The 17,883-nt window shown below is 44.0% G+C and overlaps 1 protein-coding gene across 8 annotated transcripts in view; it reads left to right on the top strand.

The window, feature by feature from the left end:
- Positions 1–17,883, top strand: part of LOC137351583 (CUGBP Elav-like family member 4) — a 402,153-nt gene that overhangs the window by 264,268 nt on the left and 120,002 nt on the right. The gene's annotated exons all lie outside the window — the stretch shown is intronic.

The following is a 17,883-nucleotide window of genomic DNA, read 5'->3' on the forward strand; positions in this document are numbered from 1 at the left end:
TGTAGTTAACATCTGACAAAGAATTTTTTAAAAAATTATTTATTTCATCTCCTGAAGATGCTGACTCACACTGGGATAGGATTCGACAGACTTCCTCAAGCACTTGGTATCTCATCCGTGAGCCAATCCAGTGAGTGTCAGTAGGTTAGTCAACTATGGGAGGGAATTATAGCTGACCCTAATCCTGTCACACGTGCACACTCTTGCAACAGGCTTCACTGGATAATTATTAGGAGCAGGAACCGCAGTTGAATCTCCCTAGAGTAGGGCTGCGCACTCATTTGGTAGTGCACTCGCCTCTGAGTCAGAAAGTTGTGGGTTCAAGTCCCACCTGCAGGATTTGAGTGCAACAACCTAGGCTGATACACCAGTGCAGCACTGAGGGAGTGCTGCACTGTCAGAGGTACTGTCCTTCAGATACGACATTAACCAAGGTCCGTCAGCCCCCTTCAGGTGGATGTAAAATACCCATTGTCCTATTTCGAAGAAGAGCAGGGGGGGTCTCCCTGGTGTCCTGAACAATATTTATTCCTCAATCAACATCACAAAGAGAGATTACCTGGTCATTATCACAGTGCTGTTTGTGGGATCTTGCTGTGTGCAATTTGGCTGCTGTGTTTCCTACATTGCAACAGTGACTACACTTAAAAAAAAAAGTATTTAATTGGCTGTAAAGTGCTTTGGGATGTTCAGTGGTTGTGATATGCGCTATATGAATGCAAGTCTTTGAATGAATCTAAGTGTCGAAGAATGCCCCAAGGCACTTTACAGGAGCGCTGTCAGACAAAATTTGACGCTGAGCTATATAAGGAGATATAAGGACAATTGATCAAAAGCTTGGTCAAAGTGGTAGTTTTTAAGGAGTGTCTTACAGAATAGGATTATAATATGTCGGCACTTGTTAGATACAGGGTAACACATGGCCTGGAGAACATTACAAGGCATGACAGAGAGGAATTGAAGCAACATCGCAAACTGTCACAGCAATACTTGAGACATTTATCAGTTAAAGCACCATCCTGATCTTTTACATTCTTCAAGTAAACACCGATCTTTGTTACCCTGAGTAATCTGAACAGGTACAGCCTGTGAGGGCAGTTTTACAATGTCTTTCCTTCAACATATTTATCTCCTCACGTTGAGATCAGGTTTCCTAACTGTGACGGATTGCCTGAATGTGGAATGTGCAAAATAAAAGGATTGTTAGAGTCGTAGCTTGCAACACGCTGGGTTGGAATTCCAATCCTGACATTCGCCTGAAATATGGAGGAATTGAGGGTGGGGGGTAATTTTCAGCTCATCTGGTATTGGTGGAGATGCAGGAGAGAGTGAGTGAGAATGTCTATGAAGAGAGATGGAGAAATGTAGGGAAAAGGAGAGAAAGCAAAGAGATACAAAAAGAGAAAGGTGGGCAAAGCGGATTAGAGAGGCAACATGAATATATTGACCATTCTCTCGTGACACATGTCAAAGCCACACTGAAACATGCCTCTCTTTACCATGAGGCAATGCTGTAGCTCGGCAGCTCACAACTGAGAACCTCTCACCTCAGATTTGTCCAGTGTTGAAGGCTCTGAATAGCAGCAAAACTCATGAGACACATGCAAAGGATAAAGGATGAAAGGGTCGGCTTCAAAGGACAGGCCCCGGAGGTGGGAAGGCAGAGCCCGCTTGCTCTTAAAGAAACAGAGAAACCAAAGCTCAGAAGATTCCCCACGGTTTAATTTTTACACTCAAAGAGTTAAATAATGAGCAAGGAAACAAGTGAGGTGCTTGGTGGAGTTCACTCTGAAAGGCCTTATCCAAACATATCACGCAGCTAATGTACTGGACCATTGGCAGATGGATGAACAGTGTGAGCCCTCATTAGCAGACCATGCAGCTCCAAGTAATTGAGAAACCTTCATTAAAGCTTCATCTGCAGATACAGGGAAGGGCCATTACAAGCTCAAAGTGCATTTTATAACACTCATATCATAATTAGCTTCAATTTGTATGACAAAATAGCACAGAGTGCAACAGTGACATAAATCTACAATGTGACTCACCACTCCTCTGATTCAGTTTTCATATTCACTGTAAAATCGGCCTCGTGTTAGCGATTCTTAATAGAGGGAAGAAAATAAATGAGCCATTTACTATTTAACTTAGCACTTTATTCTGTGGTATTCTTCTCAATTGACCACATCCCTTTACAGAAACATTTTTACTTGAGGATCTTATCCTAATAAAACTGCCTCGGCGCGGCTAGTCATAAAATGGTCGAGTAGAGTGGGAAGCACACAACAGCTCCACCAGCATCCGAAAAAAGGAGAGACAGTGGGTTCACATTGCTGGTGTCGATGGTTCTGATGAAGCACCTATTTCTGGACGCTGGCAAGCACAAGGCTTGAAAGCGAAGGCAGAGAAATGAACTCACTTTGATAGAGTACCTTTATCAGTTCTCGGAATGTCTCGAAGTGTTTCACATTAATGAATCATGGCTATTAAGTAAATGCGGCATCCAATTGGTGCACGGCAAGATCTCACTAACAGCCATGAGATAAATGACAAGTTAGTCTGTTTTTTCTTGTGTTGGCTGAGGAAACAGTGTTGGCCAGAATACTAGGACACGAGAGAGGCCATGGGGATCTTTAACTATGCCACAGTGCATGCTTTACCAGGCCTCTATCCATGTCCGTAGTTACCCTGGGGGAGCATTTCCTAACTGCGCAGTGTGTAAGAAAATGTTAAACCAGTTTTCAGGAAATGGTTTATAATTTCTTTACACATCGTGTGCAGGGAACATTTTCCTCCCAACCCCTCCCCAAACAGGTTGGCCTGGCTTCTCTGGGGAGTGGTAGCGATGATGGAGAGGAGTGTTGGTGCACATCAGGAAATTGTGAACACACAGAGCATTATTTTCCATCAATTAATCTGTCGAGGGGGGCTTTGTAGTGATGACAAAATGCAGCTGGATGCTACGATGGGAGAATTAGCATTCTAAAAAGGTGAGCTTTGATGAGATGAATGGCCTTTTCTCATTCTTGCCCTTTTTAACATTATGTCTGCTAAAGCTGCAGGAGAATGGGAGGGTACCGTCATGTTAACAGACTAGTAATCCAGAGACCTGGACAAATGATCCAGAGACATGAGTTCAAATCCCACTATGGTAGCTGGGGAATTTGAATTCAATTAATTAAATAATCTGGAATTAAGAAGCTAGTTTCAGTAATGATGACCATGTGAAAATCCATCTGGTTCACTAATGTCCTTTAGAGAAGAAAATCTGTCATCCTTACCCAGTCTGGACCTTAATGTCACTCCAGAACAACAGCAATGTGGTTGACTTTGAACGATAATGGTTGAGCAGGCCACTCAGTTGTATCTAAGAAGATGGCTCACCACCAATTGGCAGTTAGATATGGGCAATAAATGCTGAACTTGCCATGACACTCTCACACCCATGAATGAATAAAGAAAGGGAGGTGGCTGGTATTATGTTTCTAAACGACTTAATAGAAAGTTAGTAAACCTGAGAAATGAATGAGGGGTTTGAGCTTATACATAATGCAGAAGGGAGAGAAAGAGTGGCTCTTATTAATTGATGCTAATGATGGGACATGCTATGGATACATTTCCACTTATTTTACCAGCAATGCCTTATCCTGTTGCCTGGCCTTCTAACACTTCCTATTTGTCCCGTGCGTAGCTTTCGTGACGGGAGTATGCTCCTCTGAACTCTAGGTTTTCAAACTAGAGTCCCCCAGGCCTCAGAAAATCTGTGAGGGAATCCCAGAGAAGATCTTGTTTTCATTTGTCAGTCAGCAGGTTTTGATTTTTTTTTCTCCACCCTGTGTGTTTTGACTTGCTAGCATGTTAGTCTGTTGCTGTTTATTAATTAAAGCCAAACTGCAATGATACCTATTGTCCATTAGGTAGTTGACAGTCTTTCAGAAAGTAGGACAGACTGTCAGTTTTTGTATAAGGTGCCAACAAGGGTTTTAATATTAGTACAGGGTCCCCCAGAAGTCTATAGTGGAACCCTAGGAGTGTGCCAGTTTTTGCACGATGTCCCTGGGGGTGTTGACTAGATTGATTCCTGGGATGATAGGTTTGACCTACCATGAGAGGTTGAGTAAAACAGGTTTATACTCTCTGGAGTTTAGAAGAATGTGATCTCATTGAGACATATAAGATGCTAAAGGAGCTTAACAGTGTAGACACTAAGAGGTTGTTTCCCCTGACTGGAGAGTCTAGAACTAAGGAACAAAGTCTCTTAGATAAGGGGTAGATTATTTAAGACTGAAATGAGGAGGAATTTCTTCACTCCGAGGGTTGTGAATCTTTGGAAATCCCTACCCCAGAGGACTGTGGAGGCTCAGTTGTTGAGTATATTCGAGGCTGATATCGATAAATTTTTGTTCTCGAGCGGAATGATGGAATATGAGGATTGGGCGAGAACGTGGAGTTGAGGTTGAAGATATGTTGTGATAGGCTGTATGGCCTGCTCCTGGTCTATTTCTTATGTTCTTAAGTGTCAGTTTTTGCCGGGTCCCTAGGAATGTGCCCATTGTTGTAGAAGGCTTCTGCAAGAGTCAGTTTATGCAGCAGTTCCCAGGAGCATGTGAATATTATCATCAAATTCCATGCATAGAAAGGCTCTACATATATGTTCATGAACTGTTTTTTAAATAGCTGCACACTCTTTCTTAGCTCACTTGTCTTCAAGGAAATGAGTAAGTGTTCATTTAAAATATGCTTTATTGTGCTGCCTTGATAGCTCAGTGAGTTAAATTAACAATGAGCAGGGGCCATAAAGTTGTAGGAGTTCACAGGTTTATCACTTGGTTAGTGTTAGCTAATTTCACCCAGGCTGATAGTAGGGGTGGGCTACAGTTGGTCTCTGTGCCCTTGCATTAGGGAGGGAATAATCAGCCAGATCCTGGTTAGTATCTAAGAGAAAGGAAGACTTGCCTTTTGCAATCTCAGGATGTCCCAAAGTGCTTACGGCAAGGTCCCACAATGAGATAATGATCAGATAATCTGTTTTACTGATGTTGATTGAGGGATAAATATTGGGCAGGACACTGAGGAGAACTCCTTTACTCTATTTCAAACAGTGCTGGAGGATCTTGCATCCTCATGAGAGGGCAGGCAGGGCCCTGGTTTAATCATAGAATGGTTACAGCGCAGAAGGAGACCATTCGACCTGTCGTCTGTGCCAGCTCTCTGCAAGAGCAACTCACCTTGTCCTACTCTCCTCTCTTTTGCTCGTAGCCCTGCAAATTTTTTCTCTGCAAATAATTATCCAGCTCTTTTTTGAAGGCCGCGATTTGAATCTGCCACCACTACTATCTCAGGCAGTGCCTTCCAGATCCTAACCACTCACTGAGAAAAAAAGTTTTTCTTCATGTCGCTGTTGCTTCTTTTGCCAATCACTTTAAATCTGTGTCCTCTGGTTCTGGATGCTTCTGCCAATGGGAACAGTTTCTCTCTATCCACGCAGTGGCGCAGTGGTTAGCACCGCAGCCTCACAGCTCCAGCGACCCGGGTTCAATTCTGGGTACTGCCTGTGTGGAGTTTGCAAGTTCTCCCTGTGTCTGCGTGGGTTTCCTCCGGGTGCTCCGGTTTCCTCCCACATGCCAAAGACTTGCAGGTTGATAGGTAAATTGACCATTATAAATTGCCCCTAGTATAGGTAGGTGGTAGGGAAATATAGGGACAGGTGGGGATGTGGTAGGAATATGGAATTAGTGTAGGATTAGTATAAATGGGTGGTTGATGGTCGGCACAGACTCGGTGGGCCGAAGGGCCTGTTTCAGTGCTGTATCTCTAAACTAAACTAAACAGTCCAAACCTTTCATGATTTTGAACACCTCTATCAAACCTCTTCTTAATCTTCTCCTGTTCTCCAAAGAGAACAGCCCCAGCTTCTTCACCCTATCTACAGAACTAAAGTTCCTCATCCCTGGAAGTGTTCTTGTGAATCTTTTCTGTAACTTCTCTAATGCCTTAACGCCCTTCTTAAAGTGTGGTGCCCAGAACTGGACACAACACTCCAGTTGAGGCTGAACCAGTGTTTTATACAGGTTTTATCATAACTTCCTTGTTTTTGTACTCTATGCCCCTATTTATAAAGCCCAGGATCCCATATGCTTTATTAACTGCTTTCTCAACCTGCCCTGTCACCTTCATTGATTTGTGCACATATATACCCTCAGATCCCACTGTTCCTGCACCCCCTTTAGAATTGTACCCTTTAATTTATATTGCCTCTCCTCGCTCTGCCTACCAAAATACGAACATACAAATTTAGAGCAGGAGTAGGTTACTCAACCCCTCGAGCCTGCTCTGCCATTCAATAACTTCATGGCTGAACTGATTACTCCACATTTCTACCTACCCCTGATAAACTTCCATCCCCTTGCTTATCAAGAATCTATCTATCACTGGCTTAAAAATATTCAAAGACTCTGCTTTCACTGCCTTTTGAGGAAGAGAATTCCAAAGAATCACGACCCTCTGAGAAAAACATTCTTCTCATCTTTGTCTTAAATGGGCAACCTCTTATTTTTAAACAGTGACCCCTAGTTTGAGATTCTCCCACAAGGGGAAACATCCTTTCCACATCCACCCTGTCAAGACCCTTCAGGATCTTATATGTTTCAATCAGGTCACCTCTTACTCTTCTAAATTCCAGCGGATACAAGCCTAGCCTGTCTAATCTTTCCTCGTAAGACAGCCCGCCCAATCCAGGTATTAGTCTAGTAAACCTTCTCTCTACTGCCTCCAACGCATTTACATACTTCCTTAAATAAGGAGACCAGTACTGTACACAGTACTCCAGATGTGGTCTCACCAATGCCCTGTATAACTGAAGCATAACCTCCCTACTTTTGTATTCAATTCCCCTCGTGATAAATGATAACATTCTACTAGCTTTCCTAATTACTTGCTCTGCCTGCATACTAGCCTTTTGCGATTCATACATTAGGACACCCAGATCCCTCTGCATCTCAGAGCTCTGCAATCTCTCACCATTTAGATAATATGCTTTTTAAAAAATTCTTCCTGCCAAAGTAGACAATTTCACACTTTCCCATATCTCTATTTGCCAGGTCTTTGCCCACTCACTTAACCTATCTATATCCCTTTGTAGCCTCCTTATGTCCTCTTTACAAACTTCTTTCCTACCTATCTTTGTGTCATCAGCAAATTTAGCAACCATACCTTCGGTCCCTTCATCTAAGTCATTTATATAAATTGTAAAAAGTTGAGGCCCCAGCACAGATCCTTGTGGCACACCACTTGCTACATCTTGCCAACCAGAAAATGACCCATTTATGTTCACTCTCTGTTTCCTGTTAGCAATGAATCACTTCTCACTTTTCTGCATTAAATTTCATCTGCCACATGTCCACCCATTCCAGCAGCCTGCCTATATCCCCTTGACATTTATCACTATCCTCCTCACAAGTCACAATACTTCCAAGTTTTGTGTCATCTGCAAATTTTGCCCTGTACCCTGTACACCCAAGTCTAGGTCATTAAAATATATCAAGAAAAGCAGGGGTCCCAATACTGTCCCCTGGGGAATCCCACAATAAACCTTCCTCCAGTCTGAGAAACAATTGTTCACAACCACTCTCTGTTTCCTGTCATTCAGCCAACCTCGTATCCATGTTGCTACTGTCCTTTTATTCCATGGGCTCTAACTTTGCTGACAAGTCTGTTATGTGGCATTTTATCAAATGCCGTTTGGAAGTCTATGGACACCACATCAACCTTCTTTATTTCATCAAAAAACTCAATCAAATTAAACACAATTTGCCTTTAACAAATCCATGTTGGTTTCCCTTAATTAATCCACATTTGTCCAAATGACCATTAATTTTGTCCTGATTCATCATTTCTAAAAGCTTTCCCAGCACCGTGGTTAAACTGACTGGCCTGTAGTTGCTGGACTTGTCCTTACACCCTCTTTTGAACAAGGGTGTAACATTTGCATATCTAAGGAGGATTGGAAGATTATGGCCAATGCCTCCACAATTTCCATCCTTACTTCCGTCAGTATCCTTGGATGCATCTCATCTGGTCCTGGTGACTTATCAACTTTAATGTTCAAAAGACAACACCTCTGACAGTACAGCATTCCCTTGGTACTGCACTGGGTGTGTGAGCTTAGATTTTGTGCTCAAACAGAAGACTTGCATTTATATAGTGCCTTTCATTACCTGAGGATGTCCCAAAGTGTTTAAAGCCAATGTAGTACTTTTGAATGTAGCAAACGCAGTAGCCAATTTGCATGTAGCAAGATCCCACAAACAGCAAGGTGATAATGACTAGATAACTTGATTTAATGGTGAATGGTTGAGGAATAAATATTGGCCAGGACTGCAGAGAACTCCTCTGTTCTTCTTCAAAACAGTGCGACGGGATCTCTTATATCCATCTGACAGCACAGAAGTAGCCTCCGTTTAAACAACCCATCCAAAAAACAGCACCTCCGACAGTGCAGCACTCAATACTGCATGGGGCGTGTCAGCTTAGATTTTTTGCTCAAGTCTCTGGAGTGGGGCTTGACCCCACAACCTTCAGACTCAGAGGTGAGAGTGTCACAGCTGACACTACGATCCTTCTAGTGAGCTGGTGACCCCTCCTGGAACTCGACGTTGGATGAATTTGGATGCGGTTTATCTGTTACTTTGCCCTCCTCCTGCAGATGAATATCGACTGACGCTGTTCAGAGTCACAAATTAAAACTTGTCACGTGGGCAGGGTACCAGAGGACACGAGTACCACAGCAAAGAATCAATGTCTTCATGAGGGGAGGAGAGAAAATTGGCAAAGGAGGAAAGTAATCTTTATTATGGGCGACATTCTCTTGGTGCTGAAGATGTATTGTGCTGTGCAGTGATAGGATACAGAGCAATACCTATTAAGGTTGGGCTCTTATGAGAAAATGCCTGTCATTGGGACATGAAGATCTGGAGCGTAAGCTATTAAAATCTTGAGTCTTCTCTGGCAGGAGAGCTAGAAATAGGGTTCCTGGGGTAAAAAGAATCAAAAAACATAAGGAAAGCACCCTGACTGATTCAGTGGTCAAATGGACCACCTGTTTTGTACTGAGCCAATCAGAGCTAGTAGTTCTCAATTTTAATTCCTGGAATTCAAAACAGAAAATGGTGAAAATACTGAGCAGGTCAGGCAGCATCTCTTTCAGGTCAATGACATTGGTCAACTCCTGGTATGTGCTGAATTAGGTGATCCCAGCCAGCCATTGCAGTTGCTCACTAAACCAAATGATTTGGTCATTATCACATTGCTGTTTGTGGGAGCTTGCTGTGTGAAAATTGGCTGCTGCATTTCCTACATTACAACAGTGACTACACTTCAAAAAATACTCCTTTGGCTGTAAAGTGCTTTGGGACATCCTGGGGTTGTGAAACTCTTTATATCTTTTCTTGGGAGCAATGTTTGGATTAGCACAATATAAATGCAAGGCTTTCTTTTTTTCAACCTGGAATGTTTTTTCATCTTTTATATCATAAGTGAAATTGTATTCCAAGTGAGAAAATGACAGTCGGATTCCCAATACCATACTTTTGAACCTACCAATATTGATATCAAAGAGTTATTGACGTGCAACTAGGGATGAGTCTCTTTAAGTCTTCTGGAATGTAGTCAACTTCTGGCTTTGGAGTACGACATGAAAGCTCTTGGCTCCTTTTCCCCTAAAATTCCCTTCCTTTTGTCAAGTCTTTAATGAATTCTTCCTTGCAGCGCTACATCAAACTTCTGAGGCTGCCCATTCATTTTAACTTTCCGTAGTGCTTGCTTCATCTTTTGTACTTCAAATGCCTTGAGTAAACAGTGAGCTAGCTTTGCTTCTTGGTGCCTCAAACTTCATTTGCAACTCAAGCTTGTGATCTAGTCGTGGCGATTGAGATTTCATTATACAGGGGTCATGCTGCATTTGGAACGTTTTTCTTGCTCCATGTCCCTTTTCAATTGGAACTGAAGACAGACGGAGATTGCAGATTACTCTAAAGCCTGGCTCGGGTATAAAGTTAAAACCCGACCCGACCACAGCCAACCCGAGCCCGACCCGAGCCCAAGTCCTTTCATTGTTTTCTTGCACCGACCTGAATATCCTTCATCCGTTCTGGCAGCAGGCTATTCCTGCAGCTGGAGTTGTGGGGAATCATGGGTAAGCCTGATCCCGTGACTTCCCGGAAGCAGTACCGTCCAGTAGTGTTCTACTGGTCGCGAGTACGTCGCCATAGCGACCATTCTTCTTATGTAAACTTAAACAGTACATATTTGCAGAGTGCTGGACCACAAGGCCAAGAGAGCCAAGCCTGATCTGTTCCTCACCCACTGTCCTTGTGTGCACACTTCCACCAAGGATATCTGAATAGCAATCAGGAGCAGGAACTTTAGCTCATTTTTCTCTCCTCAATTCAGGAACATTGCGGGACAGTTGTAGGTCCCATAACACTGTCTCAGCTGTAAACAGCTACTGAGAACATTGCCTTAGAATCATAGGAGGTCATTCAGATCGTGGTGCCTGAGCAGTCCAATTTAGTCCTACACCCCCACTTTTTCCCCATAATCCTGAAAATTAGTCCTCTTCCAATACATGCCCAGTTGCCTTTTGAAAGTTCCTATGGAATCTGATTCCGCCACTCTTTCAGGTAGTGTTTTCCATAACAACTCTCTGTGCAAAATAATTTCTCCTCATTTCTCCTTTGGTTGCTCCCCTTTGGCCTTACCCAACTGAATCTTGAAGAGAACATTTTAGGATTGTTTGAGCCACTGCATCTGTTCTCAGGGAAATCTTGAAGCTACACTCAATCCCCCACTCTCGGACTTAAGCATAAAAATCAAGGCTGACACTCCAGTGCAGTACTAAGGGAGTGCAGCACTGATGGAGGTGCAGTCTTTTGGATGAGACATTAAACCGAAGTCCTGTTTGCCCTCTCAGGCGGACATAATATATCCCATGGCACTATTTCAAAGAAGAGCAGGGGAGTTATCCCCAGTGTCCTGGCCAATATTTACCCCTCAACCAACAGCACAAAATTGGATTATCTAGTTATAATGACATTATAACTTTTGTGGGAACTTGCTGTGCACAAATTGGTTGCCACATTTCTTTCATTACAGCAGTAACTACACCTCAAAAGTGCTTCATTGGTTGTAAAGCTCTTTGCAACATCTGGTGGCCGAGAAAAGCGCTACATAAATTCAAGTCTTTTTTTAAAATTTGGCACGTATCTGAAGAGACTCAAAGTGGAACACATCTGTAAAAGAAAATTTCTGAAGTCACCCAGTAGCTTTCTGGATGCTGAACTAAACTCTTTGCAGGGAGATGTTGGACATATCAGTTTTCTCAAGTCTGGCTTTGTGCCAGTGGTTCATTTGGCTCCCTGTCTGAACGAGTTTGGCGAACATAGAGGGAATAAATAGACAGTCAACCAAACTGTTATTGGCCAATCTGCAATATTGGAAAGTAAGGTTGTTCAACAAATATTTTAATAAAGATGAAGATTTGAGAAAAATTAGCAAGAGAGACAGTGAGATAAATTTTAGGAGTTTGCACTCCTGGAGGGCAGAGCTGCATTCACTGGGAATGAATATTGGGAATTCATGTGTGGAATTCAATGCCCCCAGTTCACATCCCGTAGGACTTTCTGTCCACACAGCAATTCCCCCAGAGTCTGTTCTCATTTGAAGCTCTGTACCGGGGGCACCAACTCATCAAATTTACCCCAGTGTAAAATGACACGTAAAGGGAGCACATGCTGAAAATTTTTCCTAGTTATTCAACAGAGAATTTTCCTGTCGCCAGCTTCTGATTGCACCTCTGGCAAGTACATTAAAAGTGATAAAACTGGCTGTTTTTGAGAAAATGAAATAATTTGTTTTCAACAAGTTCTGTTTTCAGTTCACTTATTCATTACTAGCATGTATGCAAGTGTGAGGTTAGCTCAGTTGTGTTCTTGCCTCTGAGTCAGAAGGTTATGTGTTCAGGTCTCACTCCATAAGTGCATTACCTAAGCTGGAGCTTTATGCTGCACCGTTGGAGGTTTCACATTTTGGATGCGATGTTAAGCTAAGGTCCTGTCTGGCGGATCAGAGGAGTATTAATGATCCCTTGGCACTATTCAAAGAGTGAGGTACTCTCCTGATCAATATTCCTGCCTTAACCAACACCACAAAATGAAAGCACATTATGGTTGACTACTATGTTCCTCTACACTTTGAAAGAAACTCATTGGCTGTGAAGGGTTTGAGATGTCCTCAGGATGTGCTAAGTTGCTATGTAAATGCAAGCTCTTTCTTATTTATGGATTAAACATTGTTATCAACACTAAGGGGGGAATTTTATTCTATTCCCCCGCACGTTGTAGTTAGCCGAGCGCCGCATGGGGAGCACAGCATAAAAAACCATGTGGGTTGCTCGCTGGCTCTGGGGGAGGGGGGAAGGGGGGGTCCCTCGTTAATGGGCAGCCTAAACGAGGGACCTGGCATCAGGAAGAGGAGGTGCCCACTGACAGTCACCCCCCTGCCCTTGCTACCGACCCCACTACAACCCCCTCCCCCGCGATCCCCACCCCGGGAGACCCTTCTTGCCCTGACCCACCTGTGGCCTGGGTCCAGCACCGTTCTTGGGCCTTAGGTGGATGCTCCACCGCCTCCGCAGTGGCGCTGTTCAGTTAAAAAGTTGCCAGCCTCTGATTGACTGGCAGCTCTCAAAGGGCGGGACTTCCATCGCTAGGGTCCTTGACCCCGTGGAAGGCCCGCTGCTGTCCGGTTATATGCCTGATTAGCACTTGATTTGGCAGGCCTCCCACAGAAGGGGTGATGCGGGGCTCTCGGCATTGCTTTTGATTGAGGTCGAGACCCCTTTCGCCGGATAAAATCCTGGCCTAAATATCCCACAGCACCATAGTACTGAGCATCTGTATTTGGGCAACTACAGATGATTATTGTTGGAATGTGTATCTCTAGGTCTGTTCCATAGGGAAACTTTGTTTACACTTGAGTTTTCAAGATTCCCCATTTAAGGGGCAGTTACATAGGCACATGAGGGAGAAAGGAACAGAAGGTTATGCTGAAAGGATTAGATGAAGAGAGTTGGAGGAGACTCGTGTGTAGCATAAATACCAGCATAGATCAGTTGGGCCAAATGGCCTGTTTTTGTGCTGTGGACTTGATGTAACTCAATGTAACTTGATGTCAAATTATCCAATACTAAACAAAAGTATGTTTTTTTTTTGCTCTTCGATTTTCCCCTCCAGCTCTCACGAGGGGATGTTTCAGGTTGGTGTCTGGTTAATCAGACACTTGCATCTCTCTGATATCTTGCCCAGTTGGTCTTTCTCCACATGTGAACTTAGACTAAGAGGGCTGGATTTTCATTTTCGGATCAGGACCCTGACGACTGGAGCATTTCCGGGTCCCGATCCGACTCGGCGCTATTTTTAAATGCAAAATAAGTAATTGGCCTGGGAGTGAGTCCGGAGCCTGATTAGAATTGCTGGAAGCATTATGGATGCGGGAACGGGAAACTGAATGCGATCTTTAAAGGCAAATGGCAGCCATCACTGGGCTTGCTGCTACTTTTAGAGATGAGTCACCAGGGATCTCGGGCCTGTGTGAGCATGGAAATGCAGGAGGTTGCATCTGCCGCAGCCCATCCTGGCTTTGTCTGATGTCAGAGTAGCCTGTTCCCATCCAAACTGCCTGAGCTGGGCCTTGAACATTCACCAGGCCTTCCCGTGCCAAACCCAGTTACCACAGTGATGCCAGTGGGCTCACTTCCCTAACTAGTTTCCTGCCACTCTCCGCTGTGATATTAAACTCTTCCAAGCTGAGACATGTCTGAAGCAGCAAAGCTTTATTTTCTGCCCCTGCATTACTTCCCATAGCCCTCATGGCCCTCCACATTGCTCACATCTTCACAACCCTGTTGTGTTCCCCCTTGATGTTTTCCCCATTCCCAGCATTTAAAAATAGCTCCCTGTTCCTGACAAGCCCGTTAATGAGCTCTTTAGTGAGCTCAACAGGCACTGAATTGGATGCGAGCACCTGGCCTGTTCATAGGAACAGGAGTAGGCCATTCAGCCCGTCGAGCCTGCTCCGCCATTCATTACGGTCATGGCTGATCATCCACTTCAATGCCTTTTCCCTCCCTGCCGGCAGCACGTTGAAAATAGCATTGCATTCCGGAGGTGGTGTGACCCAGTGCCAATCTCCAGGAACACGATATTCAAATCGTACTCGCAGCCGTTCCCACTCTCAGCAGGGAATGTTAGCAGCTTATTTAGCTCTTTGAGAACCACAGCCATGGATTTTTCAGCAAAGGTGGCTAGATAGCAAACAGGAGGGGGAATTTTGTCTGAGTTGTTCTCTTCCCACCTTACTTGCCTGAGAACACTGGGGCTAATTGTAGCCCCTGAAACACTGCGCTGGTTGACAGCAGCTCACTTGGCACAGAGGAGGCGTTGAAACTGGGTCATTGCTGGTCTCTAATCCATTGGTAATGTTGCCACATTTTGCCGAGTCCAAAAGCAAATAAGGGCAGGTTAACGGGTAGGGTGGGGATGAGCGAACAAGAATTATGTCTGGTGAAAATGCATTGAGAAGCTCGATAGCCTCAATGATTATTAGTTCTCCTCCAAATCATGAGATTTGAACTTACATACTTTAAAAAAAAATTCTGCTGTCCTGTTTATATCTTAGAGATTTCCAGAAATCCTACCCCAAAACTGGAATCAGTTGATCAAATGTCAATTGGGGGTGTGTTTTTAAAAATATATCTATCTTACATTGTGCGCTTTGCAACTAAAGGAGAGATTCACAATCCTTTGCACCTGACGGAGTGGCAGTAACAGGGAGTGCATCTTGGAGAATTCCGGAGTTTATGGAATCCCAAGCACTGTCAGCCCTCTGGTATCTTGCTCAGTTGTGGCCTTTTTTTAAAAAAAGAAAGACTTGCATTTCTCTAGCACTTTTACACCAAAATGCTTTACCAATGAAGTACTTTTGAATATAGTCACTGTTGTAATGTAGGAAACGCTGCAGCCACTTTGCGCACTGCAAGCTCCCACAAACAGCAATGTAATAATGACCAGATAATCTCTTTTAGTGATGTTTATTGAGGGATAAATATTGGCCAGGACCATGGGAATAACTTAACTGCTCTTCTTCAAAATAGTGCCATGGCATCTTTTGCGCCCACCCATGAGAGCAAACAGTGTTTAACATCTCCTCCAACAGTGCAGCACTCCCTCAGTACTACCATGGAGTGTCAGTCTAGTTTTTTGTGCTCAAGCTTTTGGAGTGTGTCTTGAACTCACAACCTTCTGATTCAGAGAGTTATCAACTGAGCTACGGGTGACACTTTGCACCTAGACAGTGAGTCACTCGGCTCCGAGCAAGTCACAGCCGTGAGCTCTCTTGAAGATTTTGGGATTTTCTGTCGAGTAAGATCAACAGCCCCCTGAGACCTCTGTGCTCCTCCAATTCTGGCCTCTTGCACATCCCGATTTTCTTCCTCCACCTTTGGCGACTGTGCCTTCAGCTGCCTGGGCCCTAAACTCTGAAATTCCCTCTCTCAAGCTCTTGTTACCTGTCCACCTCTCTCTCCTCCTTTAAGAGTCTCCTTAAATCCTACTTCTCTGACCAAGCTTTTAGTCACCTTCCTTATTATTTACTTACATGATTTGGAGCCAAACTTTGTTTGGTAACACTTCTGTGAGTGCCTTGGGATGTTTCACTACATTAAAAGGTGCTATAGAAATGCAAGTTGTTGTTGGCTGATTACATGATTTCCCAAAATGCAAGTGTCACACCCCATTGGGCACACTGAATCGCTAAATCGTCCCTTTGGTTTGACCTTGCTGAAGCTCCATATCATGATCTGTTTATCACCCACCCTGCGTCTATGTCTCACATCATCCTAATGCATTTTACTCTTCGTTCAGTTTAAAGGAGGGGAAGAAAAAGGGAGCAGAAATTCATCACAGGCAGTGGCACAAAATGGGTGGTATCAAATCGGCTGCCCATTATACCTGACTGCCAAGACGAATTTCTGTCCCAAGGTCTTTACAACTATCACTTGTCTAACTTGCTGGCACGTATGCTTTGTTTGATTGCTCCAAGGCTGTGGTCTCCTGCCTAGTCCTAGTCTAATGTTCTGCTTATGCATGCTAGAAACTGTTAGTCTAACAATAGCTACCGTGCCAGCACTAGCTATTGCGCGCTGATTAATTTTCGACCTGGCAGGGGTCCTCTGCTGAAGCGGCAAGCTGATGGCTCAGTCAGGGTGCACTGAATGGAAATGAGAAGCTCTGCAGATTCACCAAATGATAAACACAGGCTTCCTGTGGAGATCTTTAAAAGAAATCAAAGGAAGCCAGCCCCGTGACTTCTGCCGTTTACTGACTTTTGGCAACCAAAGTGAGATTAACATCTTGCTGCAAGTCGGAGCCCACTGAACAAAACATTTTAGATTGCGTTCTGCTGAAATAACTCCACTCAGCAAACGCACAAAGGGTCATAGCGTATGGACCTGCAACCCATCAAATACAGAGGTGAATTGGACTGCTAAATCTGTTCAACCGCAGTACTACTTCTGCTTTTTTGTTTCATGTTCTTTATTTTCCTATGAGTCTCTGAAGGATTCATTATTCCACGAGTTAGCTGTTAATGCTGCTGTTGATATGGGAACGAAGAGTGTGTGATTGTTTGTGAGACTTATCTTCACAACGTTCCCTTCCTTTCATCCTGGTAGGAAGGCAGCCAGCACTATTATGATGCCGTATTCACTCGCTGATGCCGTACAGGACTGATTTTGTAAAACACTGTGATACCTTCATGTACCCTAAATAACTGATTTGAAAATTCACCTCAGTCAAGAAGCGAAATGGAGCGGATTTTGCAATTCGCCACGCCCGTTCGGGAGTGAGACTCTCAAGATGCCATCTCTTGGGATATTAATGGAGTACGATCCAGGATTTTCTGCCCATTAAAATGAATGGGACAGTGATTTTTCCCAAAGACGTTCTCCCCGTGATTGCTGCTCCCCATCGGGAGCATCCAATCGCAGAGTTACCCCGAAATCTGAATTAGTCTTGGGCATTTCCACCAGGGAAAAGGAAGAGCAAATTTCACAAACTGTAAATGTGCAGAAAAAAATTGTTTCTACTGAAATTTCTTCCAATGCTTCTGGTCGAGTTGTGTCAATGCAGCAACAAAGCTCCTATTTTAACCAATAGAGAGATTTCTTATTGTAAAGGTAATAACCTCGTGTAGTGAAATGGTTGTTGTGCAATGTGACGATGCCCACTCTATCGTCGCCCAAAGCTGCTGTATGTCTCCAACTGTCCCACCTGCACCCAGGATGTAATTACCAGCTGGTGCAGTAACCTTCTAATATACATTAAATACCCATGGGGCCACACAGCAGTATTGGAGGGGTGGGGGACACACAAACTGGCAGTGCCCTAACACGCACCATGTCCCGTTCACCCATTAGCCCTGTGCTTGCTGACCTATATTTATATGGGATGTCAGCGTCGCTGGCAAGGCCAGCATTTATTGCCCATACCTAATTGCCCTTGAGAAGGTGGTGGTGAGCTGCCTTCTTGAACCGCTTCAGTGTTGTTAGGAAGGGAGTTCCAGGATTTTGACCCAGCGACAGTGAAGGAACGGCGACATAGTTCCAAGTCAGGTTCCCCGTCGAGCAATGCCTCGACTTAAAAATTCTCATCGTTGTGTTCAAATCTCTCCATGGCCTCACACCTCGATTTCTTGCAGCCTCTTTCAGCTCTACAGCTCTCCAAGATCTCTGCGTTCTTCAAATTCTGGTTTCTTCTGCATCCCCGATTT

The sequence above is a fragment of the Heterodontus francisci genome, chromosome 36, assembly GCF_036365525.1.
Source record: "Heterodontus francisci isolate sHetFra1 chromosome 36, sHetFra1.hap1, whole genome shotgun sequence".
NCBI classification, from domain to species: domain Eukaryota; kingdom Metazoa; phylum Chordata; class Chondrichthyes; order Heterodontiformes; family Heterodontidae; genus Heterodontus; species Heterodontus francisci.